Source organism: Miscanthus floridulus, chromosome 2 (genome assembly GCF_019320115.1).
Source record: "Miscanthus floridulus cultivar M001 chromosome 2, ASM1932011v1, whole genome shotgun sequence".
Taxonomy (NCBI): Eukaryota; Viridiplantae; Streptophyta; class Magnoliopsida; order Poales; family Poaceae; genus Miscanthus; species Miscanthus floridulus.
Window position 1 is genome coordinate 31,361,233 of NC_089581.1, and position 25,166 is coordinate 31,386,398.

The 25,166-nt window shown below is 44.0% G+C and overlaps 1 long non-coding RNA gene and 1 pseudogene across 1 annotated transcript; one reads left to right on the forward strand and one right to left on the reverse strand.

The window, feature by feature from the left end:
* Nucleotides 1–4,627: 4,627 nt before the first annotated feature.
* On the reverse strand, nt 4,628–23,238 carry LOC136536294 (uncharacterized; annotated as a pseudogene).
* Nucleotides 17,455–17,981, forward strand: LOC136538341 (uncharacterized). The gene is made up of 3 exons (XR_010779310.1): nt 17,455–17,579; nt 17,671–17,790; nt 17,950–17,981. It is a non-coding gene; the product is annotated as an uncharacterized lncRNA (long non-coding RNA).
* Nucleotides 23,239–25,166: the final 1,928 nt, after the last annotated feature.

Below are 25,166 nucleotides of genomic sequence, written 5' to 3' on the forward strand. Positions count from 1 at the left end.
CGGACAGGAAGGTTGGGGCCGGATTAAAACACCACCTCGGAGCCAAGCTCGGCACCAAGATCTACGGCGCCAAGCTCGGCGCCAGGATCTACGACACCGAGTTGTCTGCCAAGTCACCGCCACATTTATGTCGAGCCCAAGAACTTGGCGTCAGCAGCGATGGCGCCGAGATGTGTAAGCCCAGCGCCAGCAACGATGGCGCCAAGCTAAGGGTCCAGATTTTGAAATCATACCTTCAGGGGCATATTTGTGATTTTTTTTCAAAAAAAGGGCTAAAAAATAATAAATTCGGCCGCACCGGATGGGATGAAACGAAAGAATAGGCTCAGTGCAGATTTTGTCCGGTTTCCAACACATGGGATCAATGCCCACTCGTTTGGTTTGGTGGCCATGAAACGATTATTCCCTCCCTCTTTCTCGATACATACAAAATAATAATTTTTTTCCTGATATGTCACCTCATCTAATGTTCATGAAACTCTCGTGACATCCCCATTGAGACTAGCCTTAGATTTTGAATTTGAAACACTCTTTGCTCTAGTTGAAACTTGACACACATTTAATACTCTATTTCAATTTATAAAATATTTTGGTTTTCTAAATACATATTTTTGCTATGTATTTAAATATAAACTATATCTTGACTTATAATTTGGAACTGAGGACATTTTCAAATATGCCTCATCGTTTGGGTGTAGAGGGTTACGACACCGGGTGATGGTGTTGGTGCGTACCGTTAGGCGTGAAGGAGGCTATTGGTGCGCTATGTGCTTAATAAACATATTGAAAGGCTAACATTTACGTTGATCAGTTAGGGATGTTTGGCTTAAGAAATCATCATATCCTACATCTTGAATGTAGGGCTATGAGGAAAGATCACAATGGCCATACTGTTTCAAAGTTTTTTTTTATTTTTTTATGAAAGTTTCGAATAATTTGTTTCCCTCCTCGACAGATCAACTTTCAGAATGGCCGGCATTGCGAACTGCAAAATCAGCTTACAAGGCTTCAAATCCTTTGTTGACGTACATCCGCTCTCTTAAAAAAACAAATATACCCGCTCGACGTACATCCACTCATCCGCTCGACACACATCCGCTCGTGCCCACTCCGCCCTACCACACCGCCTCCTTCCCTTGTGTCGATAGAATATCGTCGGTAGTCCACCAAGGGGTATGCCCACAATGGTAGATTGTGTAGTAGAGGTGTGCGTGATCAGGAACTAGATAGTAACAGAGACATAAGACACAAGATTTATACAGGTTCAGACAGTCAAAATGACGTAAAACCCTACGTCATGTGCTCTGTTGGTTTGTATTGATGAGATAACCCTAGGCTAAGACTAGGATTTGTATCTGAATCTCGATATCTATGGCGACTAGGGGACCCCTGCCCCTCCTTATATACTCTAGAGGGGTAGAGTTACAAGGAAAGTTCTCTAGTTAGCTATATGGTAGGTTTTGGATTACAATATCTATAAGAGTCCTAATAAATCAAATCTTCTAGATGCCTTGCGGTGTACGCTGACCAGTGCCGTGCGCCGCAAGTCTTGAAGTCGTGGGCTGGACAGTCCCTGATGGTGCGGCCCATGTCCCTTGTCGTGGGTACCTAGGGTTATACCCCCACAACTCACTGCGTGCTCGTCGGCTGCTACGCCATGCTCTTCCCTCCCACCCCACGCCCTATCGCCGGTTGTGCGCATTGTCCCAGTCACCTGCGTTGCTTGTTCCCTCGCTGTTCGTCCGTCCCCCATCGCTGTCTTGCACCCTGCTGACGCCGTCATGGTCGTTGGGGTGCATGTGTCGTGGTGCCTTAGCTCTTCCTCGGCCGAGGTAAGGGCACCCATGAGCGCGGCCGATGCTGGTGGTGCTCGCGCACCGCGGCTCACTACCAGCTCCCAACCCAACATCCAGAATCGATCGACCCCGGCCTTCCGCTCCCCTATGTTGTATACGTATGTTTTAAGTGTTTCAAACGTTTCAGATGTATATTCCAAAAAATACGTTTCAGATATATGTTGCAATTGTTTTATCTTGATGTTGCAAAAGTAGACCGGAGGATGTTGCACATGTTGCTTATGTTGCAAGTGTTGTAGAGGCATATTACAATCATTTGTTCTAAATGTTTCATCTGTTTCTATACGTATGTTGCAATTGTATTTTTAGGTTTCACATATATGTTGCAATAGTTGTTCCAAATATTTCAGCTGTTTTCAGTCTTATGTTGCAACAAGTGGTTTCATGTTGCAAGTTGTAATTTGGATGTTTCATGTGTTTCACACACCTGTTGCAAGTGCATGTTTCAAATGTTTTATCTATTTTCAGACGTATGTTGCATTCAAATATTTTTCATGTTGCAATTGTTTTATGTTGTTCGACCGGGAGCGAGCCGAGGGCGAGCGGACTTGGCGCGCGCCACCGGCCCTGTTCGGCTTACCCTATATTCAGCTTGTTCGGCTTTTTTTTTTCAGCCGGAACAGTATTTTTCTCTCACAACAATTCAGCCGGAACAGTGTTTTCCAGCTAGTTTCAGCCAAGTTTCAGACCAGCGAACGAGGCTGCTGGGGGGCTGGTGGACAGGGGCACTGGGGGGTCGGCAAACAGTGGTGCTGCGGTCTGGGACGTGCTCGTCCTCAACTGGTCATTTCCGCTCCTGACTGCTGCCCGTGCGGAGAGGAGGGGGCAGGGGCGACCGGCGGCCACAGAGACGGGAGTGAAGTGCGCTCAGGGTTAGGGCGAAGGCGGACGGGGTCGGGCTATGGACGAGCGTTTCCGTCCGGACGTCTAGAGTGCTAGCACGCCCTTTCTGGAAGCTGAGTCTAATTTGGAAGGCAAGGGCAACTGGGCAAGGGCAGGCACAGTTCTGGGACTTTGTTCAATTCCTTCGAGCGTGTCAAATTTGGAAGACGAAAGCTGCAAAAAAAAACGAACTCTTTGCATGGACTGCCATGTGTCCATGTGGGACGAGATCCTCGTGACAAATAATTTGGCAATACGCTGATGGGCTCATCTAACAGCCTGTGTTCTTCGCAATGGGCCCCTTGAAACCAGGTTTACATTCATGGCTGCAATGGGAACAGACTAATTTGCCACTTTGCACTAAAGCCGTTCGAAATCGATTCGATCGCGAAATGATGGGAGGCGGCGGCAAAGTTTGCTACGCTCCTCCTTTGATTGGTATCACAATTTACATCACGTGTAATATCTGAAAGAAAAGAAATCACTGCATCTTGCCATCTTCTAAGGCCCCGTTCGCTTAGAGGAATTCTGGAGGAATCTGGAGAAATTGGTGAGAGAAAAATACTATTCCGGATGAAAAAAAGAAGTGGATCAAGTCGGGTTTAAGGGCACGCGAACGGGGCCTAAGTTCCAACGTCCGGTTGTGCGGCTGATGGTCTGCAGCCGTTAAACCGGATGCTGTTTTATTATAAGAGCAAAATACTGTACCACATCTGATAAGTTCGAGCGAAGGGGCGGGTAGACTACAGCCGTGAGAGGTGCTTGTGGGGCGTGGCCTTGCATTTATAGCTTTGTGTTCCAGTGTTTGCTTGCTTGTGCCATGGAAATGGAACTTGAACTTACGAACACAATACATGGAGGAGATCCATCAGATCCCAAGGTACAGATTGCAGTGCCATTAAAACAGGACACTGAGAAATGTCGAAGGTTTCTACAAGAGAAACTAACACCTATTACAAGCGAGTCATTCTGTGGCCTGTCTAGCTAGAGAGTGTAACATTGGAGAATCTGTCAATCTTGTGAGTCATGTGTCGGATATTCATGTCGAGGCGTTGGAGCTCAGTCGTGAGGTGCTTGATGGCCCAATACTCCAATGTGGTAGCTTGGACAGATCATCTGAACTGAGCAATCAGAAATCTCACGATAATCGCACTGTCTGACTGACCTCTTGGAGGTGCAGTAGATATGCCACTTTTGCAGCAAGGGAGCAGCAGCTTCAGCCATGAGGACAGAGGAGGCAGCATCCATCTGTGCGGACTGTGCCTTTTATATATAAAAAAAAATCTTGTGCCGTTAAGCTAGCTTGTACAAAAAGAAGAAAAGAGCCTTGCATTTCTACCGTCGACCATCATTCCATCAAGCACCACATTGGAGTATTGGACCACAGTGAATGAACCTATTTTTTTCTTTCTAAATCTAGTTAAACTTGAGATTGATTGTTGGTTGATTATTCGAAGTGCGAGATATAGACTTATCTTAGGATTGAGTACTGTTCATATGCTTATCAAGAATATAAGATGGATCAGCTTATTCCATTGTTCGAACTAAACAAAAGTATAAGGAATTAAGGACTAATGAGAAGAGAAATTTGCGTTCGCTTATGCTAAAATTTGACTTATGCTGAAGCTTAGATTGAAATGTTTTCATACCTGAAAAGTAGTGCTCAAGCGAGCAGGTCAACGAAACTGTTGTACCGTCTTGTTGGAAAATATAACCAAGAAACGCAAAAGAACAGCCAGGCCCTCTGTTCTCTTTGATTAATTGTACTGTTGCTGCATCCTTCCTCTTTCTAATCATAAACCCTGATGGCTGTTAAGCCCTACTAAGACCCGTGAGCAAAAGGTTACACTAATCGTCCAGCAAAATTGACCAGAGTACTCGATCCTCCTTCACTTGTCACCCGCGTCAACGGCGGCGGCGATGGCAGTGGTGACGACGACGGGGGAGGCCCTTAGGCGCTGGACGATGCGGCGGTGGTTGGAGTGCAGCGTCGGGCAGAAGGTCGGGCTGCTCGCCGGCCGGTACTCTGGCATCAGACCACCTTTCTTGTACCGCTGGCCACATGCGTTGCACAGCGTGCGCCTCCCATCGGGCCCCTCGCGCCACTGCGGCGTGTTCTCCGTCCCCCAGTGCTGGCACCACCGTTGCGCCACCGCCGAAGCCGGAGCCTGAAGCGCGGCGGCGCGTGCGGCGTGGTCCACGCCACCACCAGATGGGGCAGCCGCAGCCGCAGGACCGTTGTCCGCGGTCCCGCCGCCGGCCATGCAACTGACGCCAACGGATGGGACGCGAAGTCCTTGGTCGAGAGACATTTCACCTCCTCCTGGCCGATTCAACCGCTGCCCCACAGCACGCCCTTCGTCCGCGGCCGCATCGACGCCCACGCCATCGTCACCAGCGCCGGGAACGCGTCGTTGTTCGACAGCCATTCCGTCTCTTCTACCCTGATTCCGCCGCGGTCCCGCCGCCGCCTGACCCCGCGGCGCGGTGGCCTCCACGCCACCACTCGCCGGAGCCGCCGCACGCCCTTCGTCCGCGCCCCCGCCGGCGCCATCGTCTCCACTGCCGGGAACGCGTCCTTGCGCCGGAGTCCGAGGCGGTGGCGGCGGGCTCCACGCCACCCTCCGTGGCCGCTGCAAGCCCTTCGTCCGCGGCCGTTGCCCCGCCGGCGCCATCGTGTCCACCGCCAGGAACACGGACTTGTTGGACAGCCGTTCCAGCTCATGTCCGCCCTCCTTGCCGTAGCCGGCGGCGGCAAGGGAGATCTGGACCGCCTCCCGCCTGAGGCGGCGCAGCTGGACGATGCGGTGATGACGGTTGGAGTGCAGCTCCGAGGAGAAGGTGGTGTTAGCATCTTAGGACCATCGAGGTGTAGATTAGTGGGGTTTCATTGGTTTCTCTCAGAAATGGTGTGTACGGAGAAGGACAGAGAGGGAGAGGGAGAAGGAGAGGGAGAGTTAGGGTTAGGCACTGACCATCGGTAGACATTGAGGAAGCGGATCCGACCATCATAGGTTCGCCGGTGAAGATCTGCGCTAGGCAGCGACGGTCGGAGTGTTGGCGCAGTGCAATGGCGGCGGCGGTGCTTCCCGTCACTGGCTGCGCCCCTCTGTAGATCGGGTTTAGGGTTAGTAGGTGGGGCGTATGGCTCAGACGAACCTCGTGCTGAGAGCCGCCGGCCCCCACCTCTATTTAATGCGCAGTGTGACGGTGGCCCGCCAGTCATAGATGGACTGGGCGCCCCCGATCAGGGCGCGAGGTCAAGGCCCAAGTGGCCGTTGGGCCACTATGGTTGGGAGATCAAACCAACATTCTCCCCCTTGATCTCAACTCATACTTTAACTTTAAACTTTGACTTTAATCCCTTTCACTTTTATTTGTTCCATCACAGATTTGTGCATAGAGCATGCTTCATTGTCATGGTCAATCGCCGATAGACTAAACAGCTACAATACACATCTCTGTTCTGAAACAGATTATTTAACTTTTGGACTCTTTATTGTCCGGAAATCATAGGCTATACCATAAACCCATGTCGACTGTGTGTTCTCTAACCACACTGGGTGGTAAGCCTTTTGTACGCGGATCCGCAAGCACTTGCTTGTTACTTTAATACTTTTAGTATGATTCCAGACTTTCTCCTTCACAACGTATAACTTTAACGTCAATGTGTTTGGCACCACACTTGACCCGTTGTTATAGGAGCGAACTACTTAAATGGTTATTGCTGTTGTATACCATTATCAATTCTGGGTGTAAGTTCTTTTAACCATTTCGCCTGTCCTTAAGCCTCATAACAAACTATACTGTGGGTATGCATCTTTGATGACACCACAACTGTTTCTCGGGAGCTTTTCCATAATAAAACTCCAACTGCGAGTGTTAGCTACTATGTGGGTTTCACTAAACATCTCGCCAAAATTTAATATTTGTACCCATAACTATTTGAGAGTACTTATTCTTTCTTACTCGCCATAAGGCCTATAAATCTTTGCACAATTGCAAAACATTCTCAACTCCATTCCAGTGATCTATATATGAACTGGACTTCTGCCAAAACATCCCGGATACATGAACTATGTCAGGGTAAGTTCTTATTTATAAGCACTCATTAAGCTTCCAACAGCTGAAGCATATAGGACGTCCTTTCGATCTCACATTGGTTCTTGGAACACTGAAAGTTCCCAAAACTATTTCTCTTTACTATAGGAACAGGCGCAGGTTTACTCACATATATACTTTATTTCTTTAGAATTTTCTCTCACTATACACTTGAGATAGTTCTAATACCCCTTTTCTTTTTGTCTCGGTAAGTTCTAATTTCTGGAACGAATGACGCTTTACCTAGATCATTCTCATTGAAACTTGAGGACAAGAACTGCTTCTTCTCCAACAGTAGATTAACACCACTACTAGCGAGCAAGGTGCTATCCACGTGCAGGATTAGGGAAATTGATTTCCCATGTTTAAACTTTGCATAAATACAATTGTCCTCTACATTCTCTTTAAACCCAAATTTTCTTATTGTACTGTCAAACTTCATGTACCAATGTCTTGAAGCTTGCTTTAATCCATAAATGGATTTCTTTAGGCAACATCCCTTACGTTCTTTTCCTTCCACGACAAAACCTTTTGAGTTATGCCATGTAAACTTTTCCATATAAATCTCCGTTGAGGAATGTGACTTTACATCCTTCTGATGTTACTGTAAATCGTAATGTGCTACTAACACCATTATGATTCTAAAAGAATCCTTGCATGCTCATTATAATCTATTTCTTCTCTTTGTGTAAATCATTTCGCCATAAGTGGTCCTTTATAGCTTTCAATATTCCCTTTGGATATCTTTCTATATTCCCTTTGGAGTCGCCTTTGTCTTGTAGACCCATTACAGCCTACTGTTTTGGCTCAATTAGGAATTTCTTCTAAGTCACAAACATCGTTGATATTTATCGATTTCATTTCATCTTCCTTTGCTTCTTGCCATTTAGACGAGTGAATGCCACTCATGGCTTTTTTCAAATGAGGTGGAATTACCCTCTATTTGAATTTCTTTCTTAACCTTGACTCCTTAGTCACCAGAAATATCTGATTTTCTTATTCTTTGAGATCTTCTGGGGCCTCGTGGCACTTCTTTCATATGGGGCTATTGTTACTCTTCATTGCCAAAAGGCAATTGTTCTATAGCCTCCTGTATCACAAGATCCTTATTTACTTATTCATCTTCTTTAAGAGCTAACATCAGGTGTTGTATATGTCATACAACATCAACATGTATTAAGCAATTTGTTACTCTAAAACACTGTAGTGGATATGTAATCCCACTTCTATTCAAGCCTTAGGTATCTACATACCATGCTCCCCCAGATTACTCTATCTTCTGTAAAGATGGTGTATTTTCAAATTTCTTATTTTGGGTTTAATCTGCTAAAAACTCATATGGCGTGTTTAGCACCGCCTTGATAACTCTGAATACTAGCCGACTATGCTATCTTCCTATTGGAACAGTAAAAGGTCCAGGAATTTAGCTATTTCTTTACTTTAGGGGTATCGTTATTATGACCGTCTTACTCCATCAACGATCACATTTTTATAGATCACTTTTACATTCAATGCATAGTATGCATTGCATTATCTGAAGTATGGGGAAGTATCTTTCTTAATTGTCTTTCTTAATTAATCTTACATTTCTCCCCCTCAAAATGTGGTATGAACTTTTCTACCACAATTTCGAAACATTCAGAACTCTTGTGAATGAGGAAACTTTGATTACTTACTTCATTCACATGATTACATCATGCAAACAAAATTCGTATGGGAGTACATTTTCCTCATTACACTTCAAAACTCAACATAGTCTATTATTATCAATACTTCTGCAAGTCACACTTGCATATCATTCTTATCTTTTGGTTCACATGCAACTTTCTTTTGTTCTTAAACTCATTGAGTACTTAATGACCATGACACAATCAGAGTGTACGGTCAATACTAGGATAGCATAAGAGCTATCCCAAACTTCTCTCCATGTGCGGGATATTTCTTTAGAGCACATGAGTCATCACATCCTTCTCCCACCATGCGGGATGAGTACTATGCCAAAACTCTCCCGCCATGTAGGATTCGTTAACATAAGTACTATGCCAACTTTACCCCGCCATGCGGGTATTTTCTCAAACTTTTCCCGCCATGCGGGTACTACCACAAACTTTTCCTGTCATGCGAGATAATTCCCTTGAACGGACATAATTGCCAGGATTGGCTCGTGTTCAATCATCAAATTCAGAAATAAATCCAAATATTCTTTTAACACACATGTGTAATCCAATGTTAGTCAAATTAAACATGTATATGACTTTTACAACTCTCATAAGTGAAACTGAAAATAAATTCTTCTTCACAGAGAGTACATAAAATACATTTCTTAATGAAGACTCTCATTAATCTATCTCTTTTCTTGGATCAATATTCTAGAATTATTTTCTTTTGAAACCATTCTTTAAAGAGAACACAGTCCCTTAAGCAATGGCATTCTTTCATACATAACTTGCCCTTAGGCATTTCATCATCTGAGTCATAAGTACCCAGCTCATTTTTCTTACTGCCTTCAAGAATGAAAGCATGGAAGTCTTTTGTCTAAAAAAATATTCAACAATAATGCTCATGAAACTTTGAAATCTTTATGTTCTATTCTATATCACCGTTGGGCAGAAATAGAATAAAACATCATCCTTCTACATTAATTCCACATCACCGTTGGGCAGAAATGGAATTAACGTATAGAAATTCAATAATCTTGAAAACATAGAACTGCTCCTCAAAATTAAATTCTCCTGTTGGTTCGAATTTAATTAGAAGACAATCAACTTCATTACAGCGGAAACATGAAAATACATTTCTCTAGTTTAAGAGCTTTCCTTGATCTTTATCTTTTCTCTGAAAAATTGGTCACTTTGATGTAAAATTCATCAGAGATTTAAACTTTAAACATAAAACTCATAGAATTATAATATTGTTATCATCAACGTTGGTCAGAAAATAACAATACCATAATTTAACTTTAAGCTTAAACTCATAAATGAACCTATAATATTGTTATCATCAACGTTGGTCAGAAAATAACAATATTATAATTCATCTTATCTATAAACCGACTATTCCTCCAATTAATTTTTTTTCCATTGGTTCCAATTTTAACTGGAGGATAAACTTTTCATCATTTACTGAATAACTATAACTGCTCTTCAAATTAAATTCTCTCATTGGTTCGAATTTAATAAGAAGACAACAAACTTTAACTTTGCAGCGAAAACTTGACAAAATTTATTTATCTACTTTTGAGAAGCATTTTACTATATTTTTCTACTCTCTGGAAAATCTAACACGATGGTGCAATTTTACCAGAAATTTAAACCTTCAAAATTGATCAAAAAATCATTTAAATCTGCTTCTGAAAATGATAAAACAAAAAACCATGAGCTACCCTTTAATTCTATTCTTTTGGCCCACCTCAGAAAAGTGGCCTACGGCCCATTTGCGCGTGGCTTTGTCGCGGCCCAGCTCTGTAAGCGCCGCGCTCGGCCCGTGGGCTAGCAGCACAGCAGCAGCAGCGTAGACGCGGCCCGCGGCTCAGCACGCGGCGCGCAATGCTCGCTCCCCCGCGCCCAGGCCGCAACCTGGGCCTGGGCCGGGAATTCGCCGCCCCGCCTGGGCCTCATTCAGCCCGGTGAATCGTGGCCATTCAGTTTGATCGGACGGCCATGCGTGACTTCCGCGGGATCAAAACCCCGCCCGCCGGTCGCCCCTCCCTAAACCCTAGCTCATTTCATTCTTCCTCATTTTCTTTGAGCTCATCAGCAGAGCAGTGGCGGCGGCCACTGTGGCCATCGTCGCCGATGAAGTGGGGCGCCACTGGAGCTAGAGCCGGTCGGCATCCCCTTCTCTATGCTTTCTCTTCCTTTCTCTCCTTCTGCTCTTCTCACGCCACCGGTAAGCCGCCGCAAGGGAGCTCGACGTACCGGTGCTAGGAAAGAAGCGTTCGGCGGGAGAGGATGGCACCGCCGTGAGGCCCTTCGCCGGTGCACGCGTGCGGCTACGCGCGGCCCCGTCGAATGGCCTTGCGACCGACGCCCTTTGGTTCGAGTCCGCGCGCGCGCGAGCACAAGATAGTAGAGGCGCGGCTCCCTGATATGGACCGGCGGCGAGCTCGCACAGGAGATCGGCAGCGCCATCGGGCCTCTTTCTCCCCGTGCGATGGCGGTTGTGACGGCGATGAGAGAACCAGGTAGGTCCCTCCCCTCCATCCATCTCTCTGTGTTCATTTAGGGTTAGGGTTCTTGTTGAAATTTTGAATCGCCTTCTTCTCTCTTTTTGTTTCTATTTCTTTCCCTGAGATCTGGTCGCGGGTTTAGGGTTCGGATCAAGCATTCTTGAAGCCGAGCCCCTTCCAACTTCACCCAGTTAGGGTTAGAGACTGTTCTTCTTCCCCACGTGCTTCTTCATAGGGTTAGGGTTCGGTTGACCCTTCTCTGTCTAGATCCGAATGGATCTAGTCTATCTTTTCTTTTCTAATCGGTTTCTTGCCCCTGACAAGATCCACGCCTAGGGAAACCTCTCTCTGATACCAATGTTTGCATCTTAGGACCATCTAGGTGTAGATCAGTGGGGTTTCATTGGGTTTCTCGTAGAAATGGTGTGTACGGAGAAGGACAGAGAGGGAGAGGGAGAGTTAGGGTTAGGCACTGACCATCGGTAGGCATTGAGGAAGCAAATCCGGCCATCATAGTTTCGCCGATGAAGATCTACGCTAGGCAGCGATGGTCGAAGTGTTGGTGCGGTGCAGTGGTGGCGGCAGTGCTTCCCATCACTGGCTGCACCCCTCTGTCGATCGGGTTTAGGGTTAGTAGGTGGGGCGTACGGCTCAGGCGAACCTCGTGCTAAGAGCCGCCGGCCCCCACCTCTATTTAATGCGCAGTGTGACGGGGGCCCGCCAGCCATAGATGGACTGGGCGCCCCCGATCAGGGCGTGAGGTTAAGGCCCAAGTGGCCGTTGGGCCACTGTAATTGGGAGATCAAACCAACAGGTGGGGCTTTTCGCCGGTCGGTACTCCGGCAGCAGGCGGTCGGCCCTGTACTTTATTCCGCATGCGTTGCAAAGTGTGCGGTGCCCCATCGGGCCCTCACGCCACTGCGGCGTCGACTGTGTCCCGTAGTGCCGGCACTGCCGCCTCACCACCGCGCTCCACACCCCACCGACTGGGATTGCCGCACGCCTTTCGTCCACGGTCGCGCCCCCACCGAATCCATCGTCTCCACCATCGGGAACGCATCCTTGTTCGACAGCCACTTAGCTCCTCCTCGTCATCGCTGCCGCAGCCGCTCGCCTTCACCTCCAAAGCCTGCAAAAATTGACCTTGCCGTACCGTGTGGTCAAAGAGTCCAAGAGTCCAAGAACCGCAAGCCCTCGAAGAAATAAAACCCCCCGTACCGTGTGGTCAAAGAAGGCCTAGAGGTTGGCATAGCCGGTTTCGCCACCGAATAGCTCGTCCGTAGCGGCAGCCACCGAATCCCCGTGTAGCGCGTCCACCACCACCATGGCCACCGTTTGTCAGCCTGTTCGGGAGGGCGGCTGGGCTGGCTAGTGCTGGGCTTATCAGCCCAGCCATTCGGCAGCCCAACACCAGCCACACCAGCCGACTGGCCTTATACCCGTTGCTTGCTCGTGTCTCTCACTTTCTCCCTTTTCTCCCGTCGGTGGCTAGGGGTCCATGCACACGCGCCGCTCCTCGCCATCGCTCCGTGCATTTACCGGCGGTAGTCCGCGCCGCGTCAACAGGCGGCGTCGGTGGCCACCGAATTTGGGCGCGGCCGCCTCTGTACGCCGTCCTCCTCGTCGGGGCTGCGGTTATAGTGTCGTCGTCCTCTTCCCCCACCCCGCCTCCATCAACGGCACCTATGGCCAGCCAGGTAACCCGAATCCCACGCCTCCATCCTCTCACCTGGCCGCATCTGAGTAGCAGCTGGTCGTCTTGTAGTTTGACCTCCGCGTGGCTAGGGTTTCCCTCACTCTCGTTGGCCTCGGTGATAGTGGTCCTGGCCTCCATCCCCGGACCCCGCCTCCATCAACGGCGACTCCTTCCAGAACGGTAAGCCCCCCGGAACCTGACGTCGACGTAGTTTGATCCCACCGGATCTGAGATCCAAAATGTACTCAGTCTGCTCCTCTATGTGTCCGATAGAAATCCCCACATCTTATTTCTATATTACAGAAGTGCTTTACGTACATATTTTAGGACTATGTTTCTGAATACGTTCCGAATAGATCTGGCAGACGATGCTTAATGGCTTAGTTAACCTTCGAATCACCATTTGCTAACCGTTGTTTATTTGATTGTTGTATCAACGCAATTGGTCTTTGAGCTTGGCCTGTGCTTTGATATTCATACGTACTAAACAGAACTAGAGTATGAAATAGCTATATGTAGAATATGCATGGGGGTATGCCAAATAAGCAAGGAAATGTCACACTTAGATGTCAAGTATGGGTGTTTTCACTTATCTCTGCATCTTCCAAGTCCTAGACGTGGAAGATAACCCTATGCCCAAAGAAATTAAACGATTTTGTTTTGTCACATAGCTTTTTAGCGCTTTGGCATTTATGTCTCATAATGATGCCACATAGTTTCCCAGCAAGCAAAAATTGATTGTAAACCCAAACAATGGTTCTGAATCTTTGTGTACATATAGTTGATTGTTTTAGCTCATTCTTGCCTAAGTGGTGAAAAGTATAGCTTAAGGCTTCATTAGTGTCAACTTCGTGCCCAATGAATTCTCTGTTGATATTATTGTTCAGATTATGTTAGATAGTACACATGTAATGTTCTTCACCCCTTTAAATGTTCAATTTTTAGATTATGTTTGTCACCTTACACAAGTGTGCTCTATGATTGCACTGCAGACATAGAAGGGACATTTTGTCCAGTTGTGATCAACGTTGTCCAAACTGGCAGCGTCGTCGGCTTTGTCTTGCTCTCCAACTGCTGGCAGCCACTACAACCTCCGCTCAAAATGCCGCAAACGGCCACAAAAGGCAAGTTAGGGATATGATTTGTCAATTTGCTGTTTGGATTTGGGGTTTAGTTCTCTTTTGGTCATGTTACAGTGACAGTGAATAATGGTCCTTACGCACCATGGTCATTCTTGTGGTTAATTTGCTTGCTTCATTTCTTGCTTTTCACCATGAAATTTTGTATGTATGCTCAGTTTTTAGTTTCCATCAGATTCTTGCTTGCTTCTATCATATTCTAATACATTGCTCAATTTTCAGTTTCCAACATACAACAGATTCTTGCTTGTGGGGCAGTCCTTAAGACATCAAACCTTTGTGATTTTTAATTAAAAAATTGGACTTTGTGCTTCTATGTTGCCTTGGTGTGTCTTCTGTACGACAGTCAACCATCTAGTTTGTTTTCTTAATGTGTTCACAATAGACCCGCTGTCTCCCCCTTTTGCCAGTTCGCCTTTTGGTGTCCACCACTTATTATCTGAGTTGCCAACTTGATATGCAGGGAGTTCCATCCTCCATTATGTTGACATAAGCCACATGGCTGTGATTTCTCTCTCTTTTTTGTGTGTGTTGGCTCATTTTTCAGTTTCCAGCAGATTCTAATACAATGTCCTAACTGGTGATTACATTTTGGTACTGGTGCATTACTAATAGCTTTGTCGATCCTTGAATCAGATGAGCCAGGACCGTGCTTGCTGGGATGATAGAACAACCTCTTTGCTTCTTGACCTAATCATCAAGCAGAAAGACCTCTGTCACTGGACCGGTGCCCATGGTCCAACCTCACTAGGGTGGACCAATATTGTTCATGACATCAACGAAGTCATGAACCTCGGGTACAACAAGAAAGTGTGCCAGAACAAGTACAACGAGCTGAAACATTGTTACTTCAATTGGCGCGACGGACAGACCCATACTAGGCTAGGCCATGACCCGCTAACTAGAGAGGTTACAGCTGACCCCGAGTGGTACGGCACCAGCCCTAGGGTACTAACTACACGCATTTCTTTGATTTTTTTGTAGCAATTAGGTTCCTACTAACTCAGTACTAACTTCACCATCACTGGAACACGTGCAAGAAAGTAGCCAACCCGCTAGAAACAAGTTCAAACGGCCCCAATGCTATGAGCAACTGATCACGATTTTGGGACACACCCCACGTGACAGGGGCCAGTTGGTATCGGCGGGGGGGCATCGACTTGACAAGTCACCCAGTAATGGAAGCCCTCGCACTCCTCCATCCTTGTCGGACGAGCCGGTCGTTCCACCTAGTAGTCATCAGCCTCGAAGCGAGTCCATAGAGAATATTCAGTTAACAGTCCTCGCAGCAAGAAGAGTAGCCAAACTCCATCCATAGAAGAGTGCCTTGAAGACCTAGGCTAATTTCTCAGAGAGGCTAGGTCCCAGAAGGCCCATCGTAACGTCGATGCTCAGGAGTTGGCCCAAGTCCAGGACATTCAGATTCAAGATGGTATTAGCGAGGCTGATGTAGTATTCGTGCAAGCCCTAAACCTTTGCAGAGACAGGCTCCGTCGTCAGAGTTTTCTTAAAATGAAATCTAAAGAGGGTCGGCTGAACTAAATCAATGTGACGTGGGACTTTGTGTGCTCCAACAAGTCCCAGTGATCAGCACATTTCTTGTTTTTCTACTGTTTGCGGATGTCCACCATGTGCATGTTGAGTTCATTCTGTTTGTTGTTTCGTTATGTTCATTTTTTTGTATTAGCAAAGACATTATGCATGTATCACCTATCTGTTGAGTGCATGTCGTTGTCTCATGTTTTGAATAAAAAATTTGTGTACTACTGTGAGTGTTGTAAGACATTATGCATGTATCACTTTTCTCTTGTACATCCCAACCTGTTTTTCAAGGTGCTACCTAGTTCATGTATCTTCATATGTTCACTTATTTGCACATGTTTTGTTCCTAATATCTACATTACAATCTGACTGATTTCTACCCATTTGCAGGTAGCATCATGAGCAGCATGAGCAGCACTGACGAGTCGTCATACAGCGACACTTCCAGTGATGGACCGAGCACTGTGACCGTGGCAAAGACAACATTCATCCTACTGAAAGGTATTATGTCACAGCAAAGGCATGAGGTAAATCCTCCTTGTCCCATTCCTAAGCTAACTGGAGCCCAATGGATGCATCTTACCCTTGCCGACCATACCAAATGTTTAGACAATTTGCGCATGACGCGTGATGACTTCATGCATTTGCATGAAACCCTGCTACTGTTTGACCTACCACAAATAGATAAGTGCACCTTAGTAGAAGCTCTAGGCATGTACATCTGGACCTGTGCCCACCAATCGGCTAGTAGAGAGTGCAATGATAGGTTTGAAAGGTCTTTAGATACAGTTAGCAGAAAGATTACAGTAGTTGCAGAGGTCATGTATAGGTGGGCAAATACTGTCCTAGTGCCAGCAGATAGGAACTACGCGCGCGTGAGCCACAAACTTGCTGCATATGCACCATGGTTTGATGGATGTATAGGTGCTATAGATGGCACGCACATAAAGGTTGAGGTTAACCGTGAAGCAAAGGCTGATTTCTACAATAGGAAAGGGGACACAACAATTAATGTTTGTGCCATCGTGGATATGGATGGCCGTTTCACATACGTGGGGGCCGGGAAGGCGGGGGCATGCCATGACATGGCGGTGTTGAAAGACTGTCAGGACGACGATTCGTTCCCACATCCCCCAATAGGTTCGTGATGCCTTGATGTTCACATTTCGTAATTGTTTGCTTGTAGTAGATGTATTGAAGCATACATCCACCATTTGCTATGACAGTTGATGGCTGTATATTGTCTGCTTACATTTGCAATTTGATCTCTCGCTGTTTTCATCACTTGTAGGCCGGTACTATCTGGCGGACGCGGGTTACAGGGAGATGCCAGGTTACATGACCCCCTACAGAAACACAAGGTATCACATAAACGATTTTAGGGGCATAGATTTCCAGTAGTTGCAGAGGGAGGAGAAATTCAACTACATTCATGCGAAGTTGCGAAATGTAATTGAAAGAAGATTTGGGTGTTGAAAGAACGGTGGTAGATTTTGGACAGGGTGTTGTACTGTTGTAGGATGAAGCAGGCTATGATAATCATTTCATGCTTTGCTTTAGATAGTTTTTTGTGGATGCATAAGTACGACGTAGAACCACCCTCGTATGAGGTGCCGGAGTGGGTTGAGCTAAATCGGGGAACCCCTATCTCTGGAGTTAGGGAGTTAATATCTATGATTTTGTGGAGTGGTGTCTGATTTAGGTCAAGGCTATTGTTTTAGAAACCAGTAGCTGTAGGTATAATTCCATGACAGTCTTGTCGTGTGCATGTGTAAGATTTTATGGGACTGTGTTCGTTTGAAAAAAATGGTTTATGGGACTATCATATTGTGTTCATTGGTGTATGGAGAATTGTAGTGACAGAACTACAAGTGCCAAGTTTATAGTGTAATTGAGCAGAAAAGCCCACAGAAAGTGTGCACTCAGATTGGTCTCTGTGTATCTGATGGTGCCCATTCTGCCAGGTTAGCTTAGTTTATAAATTATTCTAAGTCCTGTCATAGTATCTATGAATTTTATTTTCCATGACATGTTTTATTGAACTATCATGCAACAACCGAATTGAATCTGTTGTTGAGAGACAAAATCGTGGTTCTGATCTTTTCTGTAATGCTTGTGAGATGGCTGTTGTCTGGATACAGATTCAACTCTGGGAAAACAAGACAAAAGAGCTCATTTTGAATTATGCTAATCAGGTTGGGATACTTTGTTTTGTTTGGCCAGTTTTTTTATGATTTGGAATTGTGCAGAATGTGACAACATTTCTTATTCTAATGTGCATTGCAGCTCTGTGATCGTCTCCCTAGCCCCAATGGTGAATCAACTGTTGATTGCGATCAGATCTCAAAGATGCCAAATCTTGCATTCAACATAGCAAACAAGACTTTCACCTTAACACTAGAGCAGGTAACTCCCTAGTTACATTTTATTAAGTGTTTGAATTAGTAGCGAAGCTGGGTGAAACCATCATCTCATTTTCAAAGTTCAGTTCATTTATCAGATGTTCTTTGGTGCAAACATACTTGTTCTAGTTCTCTTGAATGACTGATTGCCTTTGTGCTGCAGTACATAGTGAAGCTGGAGCAAGCAGGACAAACATCTGCATCAGCGGGTTTAAGGCATATGATGTACCACCTCCTCGTGGTCTTCTCTGGTAAGCTGAACATATATGTACATAAGTGGTAGTAATCCACACTCTAAAGTCTGTGGTTGCCTTAGCAAGAATGAAGCATGCAATCTGACCTCTGTCTTGTAAACATTCAGGAAATTGGGTGATGTTTTCATGGGTGCCTACCACACTGTTTTTTACTTCAGCATGCATTCTGACCTCTGGCATTGGGTACCTTCTTCTCACATACTGCGTGGAGAAGAGAGGCCCTATGCTCACTGCTGCCTTCAGCCTGCTCGCTCAGATCTTCGTTGTCGGCATCGACCTCTTCATCCTCCATGAACATCTCTACCTTGGAAGGTGAGGTCACAATCACAACACCATGCTGCTCATCTCATCGACGATCTGCTTTCTAACTGCAGCCTAATTATTTTCACTGAAGACTGAACATGGTGTCGTTCCTCACTGAACATTCTCCCTACCTAACTGTTGCTTTGTGTTCTTCATCTTTGCAGCGTGCTAGGATCAGTGCTGGTTATTCTCGGACTCTACCTTGTGCTGTGGGGCAAGAAAGAGGAAGCTGCTGCTGAGGCGGTGGCGAAGCCAGTTCAGGTGGCCGAGGTAGAATAGCAGGAGAAAGTATGATTCTTTTTATTACTCATCATTCATCAGTGTGACAGAGCAGTGACCATAGCTAGAAGAATCATGTGTGAGTGTGACAGAGTGCATATGATCTCCAAGGTCTTATTGTTGCTTGTATTCATCCATATTTCTCTTCATGCTGTAAATTAACTTCTCTGAAGTGTTGAGAAAGAGGTTGCCAAAGTTCAGGCTTCACTATTTCATGGTAGTTTGAAACTGTAAAATTCTCTGTCTTGTAAATTATTGGTTGAAATTCTTGGTTGAAACTGTAAGTCAGCATCATCTAGAAATGCATGGTAGTTTGAATTTAAAAGTTTGAAATCAGCATGAGCTACACTTGGTTGACGTCAATTTTTAAACTTCTGCAAACCAACTGGTGGCTGCTGGCTGGTTGGCTGGCTGGTCCAGCCCCAGCACCAGCCGGCCAATTCAGCCCTGCTGTGTGTCTCAACCTTCCCAGACACGGTATAGCAGGGGGATAAAGCGAAGCGAAAAGACAATTTTCACATTTTTCTTACCTATATCCTATAGTACTACTATATCGTACTCCGGAGTAAGTTGCAAAGGTAATCCTGATATTCAGTGATAAATGAATGAAGTCTGAATGGCAAAAAAAAAGAGAGTAAGTTGCAAAGGCAGCGATTGAAGCGCAATTTTCATAGAAATTAGTTTAATTTTATAAAAAATACAAGGATAGATTTTTTTTTTTGCTTTCCAAACATGCTGTTTGGGGTTTAGACTTTGTAATTTTTGCAAGGCTATAAATATTTTTAAGTTTAACAACACCAAAAGAAATATAAAAAGTTCTATTCCCTCCATTTCAAATTATAGATTATTTTGACTCTTCTAGATACATATATTTTTTACTATGTAATTAGATATAATATATATCCAAGTAAAGTTATGAACTAAAAAGATCAGGATGACTTACTCCCTCGTTCCCAAAATAATTGTTCATCTCGTCTCGCACTTTGAGGAGTCAACAAATTCTAAGTTTTGAATGCAATGGATATCTTTTATGATTGGCACAAACAAAGGGGTAGATCAAATAAGACGGTGTTATTGACAGGAGGTATGAGGCTCCCGGATGATTTGGAATAAGGTAATTGATGATTTTGGCTTTTGACAAGCACTAGTATACATGCACGTGTGGCACTTACGTGTTTTAAAAAATAGAGAAATTATAATTAATTTTAAGATGAATTATGGTGGAGAGACACCGTTCGCATTCAAAACTAATATTATGAATGGCATGGCATGTGAGTGAACAACCTCATTTTGTAGAATCAATTGTCATTCATGAATATAATACTTAGTAATGTCAATGATTCAACATTGCACATAGGAACTTAATATGATTGCCGACGCACGGGTTTATAAAAAAATCAGCTACCAACAATTCATATTTGTTGGATGCCAAGACTTGACCCCTTAGTAATGGAGGGATAACGAATGAGGTCGTTGTCTTCGATGTGCTTGCTGATGTACCAACAAAAATAACAATTCAGATTTTTTTATGTGATTTGCATAAACTCTCTCCAACAAATTGAATCGCTCTTGGACACCATAGAGATACATGAGCTGAGTTTCCACTGGTAATAAAGTATTTGAATGGTACATGAGTGTATATGAAGATTACATAAGTAGCAGTTTGGACACGCTTCAATTTTGTTTGCTTGAGAAATGCAGGCTTTATATTTGATCGACCAGTGTACAAAAATGAAGGATCTGCAGTGACTTGCTTGTAAGAATAAAAGAATATGACAAAAAAAAAAAAACACAAGTGCGTATGGAGAAGGTAAATACATGATGCCTAAAGAATTAAACCGACAAATTACTACTAAATGAAGAAGATAACACCAGTGTTTGCATCTTTAATTTTGTAACAAAACACACACTTTTTTGGGATCTTATTTTAACTGAATTGCTATTATGGAGGTTCTGACAAAGCATATGGTGTAAATCACAGTAGCCCTTGTTAATGCAAGAGAAGCAACTGCGATGCAGCTAGCAGCAAAATCAGTTTGGAAATAATGAAAATATACATGTAATAAGGCCACACCGTTTTCTAAGGATGGGCAAATTTTCTTGCAAATTTATGTTACTATCAACTTTAGTTTTTAGGACAATTTGCAGCTCGCACTTCATGTTAACCCCTTAACAGCAGGAGCAATTAAGAAGATTCACTGAAGTATTAAAGAGGGGTACAGGATATTAAAACTTCACCGATGAAAAATTTAGACCAAAAGTAGTATATAGTGGATTAATGTAAAAAGGTCTCAACTCTCTTATTGTGCTTGGTGCTTGGACTCTTTGGAATCACCGGAATCGTTGCATTTTTTATGGAATTACCCCCAACCTTGGACGAGCTCTCTCCCTTGCTGGAGAAGAGCGCCGGTTGTGGAGTGTAGCAGGAGCCAAGGGTCTGTCCTCCTTCAGCCCCTCTCTTTGGTAGTTAGCTTAGTGATAGTGTTTGGTCGCCTTTTGTCCTTGTCAAGTGCGAATGTTATTTGTGTGGGGTTGTGTGTGGTGTGTGTTGTAGGGCTCTAGCCCCTTTCTTTCTTCTTAATATAATGATGCGCAACTCTCATGCGTTTTCGAAAAAAAAAGTAGTATATTGAACGGAAAATAGGTTCTCAAAGGAATAGGAGACAATGATACAAAATTAAAGTTTAAGGAATTATCCTAAATGCAGGCATTTGAAGAAAAAAAAAACAAACCAAGGAGACCTGACTTTTATTCTGGTAATTCTACCTCCTTTGTCAGCTTGCCACCCAGTTGGTCTGGTATTTTTGAGAAATCTGGAGGGGCTTTCGCCCCTACAGTGAAATTTATTAATTTAAAACAGTAACAAACAGTTGGTCTGGTATTGATGCTGAAGAGCATTCGGAAGTAGAATCATGGTCTTCAGTGCCAGAAACTGCAAAATGATTTTTGGTATAGAAAAAATATAAACAATCGTACATAAATGTTGGCTAGTAAAGCACTCAGCTTGTTGCTTCTCTTAAATAGCTCACGAAATCAATATCCTTTGGATCTTGGATAATGAGACACTCCCGTTGACGTGCTGGTCCAGAGCCTGAAGGAAGAACCCAAAATGTGAAAACAACACTGATTAATCACTTAGATTGTAGTGCTTTTTTTTTAGCAAAAGATTGTACCATGCCTAGCAGCAAATCAAGCAAAGCCTTATAAAACTGGTGAAGGAGCTCCAGATCGATAGATTCCCAACTGATTACATAACTCACATCTAGAACTGGTTCAGTGGTTCTATGCTGAAGACAAAAGAATGTAGAAATTATCAGAGATGTTGTTGGCTTGCAGCATATTTCTTTTTTTGTGGGGCCGATTGAACTCTTGCTGCAAATCTTATATATTCTTGTAGGAAACGGAACATTTGAAATGATTGGTGTCAAACCAAACTGTGGTGTGTTTGATCATTACCAAAAAAAAAAACACCGCGAAGTTGCGCCACGACAGCGTGGGCGAAGCGAAGGAGCATGCAGTTGGTCACACGTTCTAGCTATGTTCATCCATGCATCCAACTTAGGTTCCACTGTTAAACTGAGTAATATGAACAGAAATGAGAACAGAAAGGAAACAAAACAGGTTGGTGGAATTAGGTTCTGTTCCGGAGAATTTGAACAACTGATCGTGCTAGTCCTAGAATTCCCAAAATAGCTTCATGACACTTTTGATCCTGACAACAATAATGGGATTATTTTATTAGCAATGGATGTCTGAAAATTAGTATTTCATCAGATTTTGGTACAAGACATATGGAACGTGGAACATACTTTTAGTAGTGAGAGGGGACATGCCAAATATTTGGAACATTGTTGAGACTAATAATGCAATCATCCTGAATAAATACTTTGACAGATCAATACAAAACACAGATAAAAATATGAATTGTGATGCTTCAAGTTCTCATACCGGAACATGGCAAAACTGGGAAAGTTTCTCTTTGACATTTTTATTCAGAGGCTGCATATCATAGCTGATAAATTAGACGGTCCAATGTACAGTAAAGGTTTAACTGAAACATGTGAACAAAAACGAAAACAGTATACTGTTGTGCTACGACAAGCCAGAAGGTTTGGCCTCAATCCAAGCTCTTGGAGGCTATGAACACTGCACTGGGTAGGTTTTGTTTTCTGCATTTTTCAGATAGAGTAACTCAGTATCATTGATCTTCAGTAAAACAAGTCATATATTGAAAACTGGCAATAAATTTAATATTCAATCATGTTCTACCTGTTCGCCAACTATATCTATAACAGGGACAAGGGCTGAATTAACCAAACAAAAATTATTATCCGCTGAAAACAAGAGGTAGTCAATTAGCCTGATCAAACTATGAGCAAATCACCAAGCCACCAAATATTCAGAGAATGTTACCAGCTCGGTATGAAAACTGGCTCAAAGCTTCCATAGTTCCATAAATGGCCTTGACTCTATATCTCCTGCACAATTAGGGATAAATTTTCGTTTTCTCAAATGAACAAACACAATAGGATCATCTAAAAACTGTGTCTGAATCCCCAAACCTATAGTCCCTCCCAACTCCACTATACAAACGTCAGGTCGCCCTTCTCTCCCATCGACAGCGACAGGGATCAAGGCGACACGTTCAATCCATTCTTGAATCGCATCCGTAATGTGGGGATGAGGCTCCTGGACGATTTGGAATAAGATAATTGATGATTTTGGCTTTTGACAAGCATTACAAAGAGACTCATTGTTTGACAAGCATTACTCCTAATAACTCTCAGAAATGGGTAAAGATGGATGGCCAATGACGAAAGGAATATTTACAACTCCAAAAGCTTGTTTTTATTGGTGGCATATATAGTGGGAAAAGTTTACATACCCTTATGCATCTTCTTCTAAGAAGAGCGCTAGGCCTGGTTATTTGTTAAAAATAATTTGGTGAAATTATAGAGAAACATCATTATTCGTGGCAAGATAATGAAGAGAAACCAAATTTCTTGTTAGCTCCTACAACATACAAAACATCATACAAGTGGAGATAGCGACTAGGGGTATGTATATGAACAATAGTATTACCAATATGATTAATATTCATACATGCACCACTTGTTGTACGAAACATGATCATCACTGCTTCTCTACCTCCCAACTAATATGATTTGTTGAACATCAAATGGACTTGAACAGTGAATTCCTCGATGGCAGCAATGGTGCATGCTGGTTAGAACATCTTGAAGAAAGGTTGTACTACGGAGCATTAGAGCATCTCCAACAGTTCCCAAAATAATAATGGGTAAATCAATGAGTTGTTTTCCAAGTGACTAAAAAATGTTGGGATCATATTTATTGACTTCTCCAACCGTTTTCAAAATCTCACTTCTAAAATATAGAAGACAATTTTGCATCAGGAATCCCAAACTATTTATAAATCACTCCAATCACTTTTGTACTTTCTTTATCTCTTGTATATTTGTATTGCGAACCATATCCTACTCCTTATTCTTTCCACGTCCTTCCACCTCTAGATTGGCGGATCGATACATACGCGTATATTTCCACAGGATTGGATTAGCTTTTCCCAAGTGCAGAAAGATTGAAAGTTGAGATAAAGAGTCATTGGAGAGCATTTTTTTTCAATCTTGCTAAAAAATTTAGATTGGGAGTGGGTTTTGGAAACTCTCGGAGATCTCTTAGTGTTGTCCATTTATGGTGTTTTCTTTTTTATTTCCGAATAATTGGAAAACAAGAAATGGATTCGAAAAAAATAAGGATGAGTGCTGACCGTGCTGGGCCAGTCAAGGCCCAACAGGACAAGCAGCCCAACCGACCAACTGCCCAACTTATCTCTAGAGGCACGGAAAAGAAAAATCTCCTAGCTGAAGAGGCACGGGAGCGCAGAGGTAGGGTGGACACCCCAAGAACGGGAGACTACAGGAGCACGTACGTCGCCGTAGCTTGCGGGGTTGTCAACATCACATGTCGATGCCGGTAGTAATTATGGCCGGCAGTGCAGTAGTTTAGTTTCTTCCAAGTTGTAGACTAGCAGTAGTATTATGAAAAAAAACAAGCAGTTCACTAATCCTATACTAGGCCTCGTTCACTTTAAAAAAAAAGTGAACCCGATGAATAGTACCACTTTCGTTTTATTTAGCAAATATTGTCCAATCATAGACCAACTAGGCTCAAAAGATTCATCTCGTGATTTCCAACTAAACTGTGTAATTAGTTATTTTTTTACCTACATTTAATACTCCATGCAAGCGGCTAAACATTGATGTGATGGAGAGAGAGTGAAAAAACTTGGAATTTGGATGGCATCTAAACAAGGCCCTATACTCGTTGCAGTGACGGATCCCGCGGTAGGGCGGATGGAGCTCTAGCCCCTAAAGGCCGCCGGACCCCCCCCTTAGTCCCTCTTATGAATTTTTCCTGGGCCCGTGGAGCCATGGAGCCCCCCTTGGACCCATGGATGCACTTTTGAGAAGACGCTGAAGCAATCTGGAGTTTGAAGATGCCCCCTAGATATTTTTCTGGATCC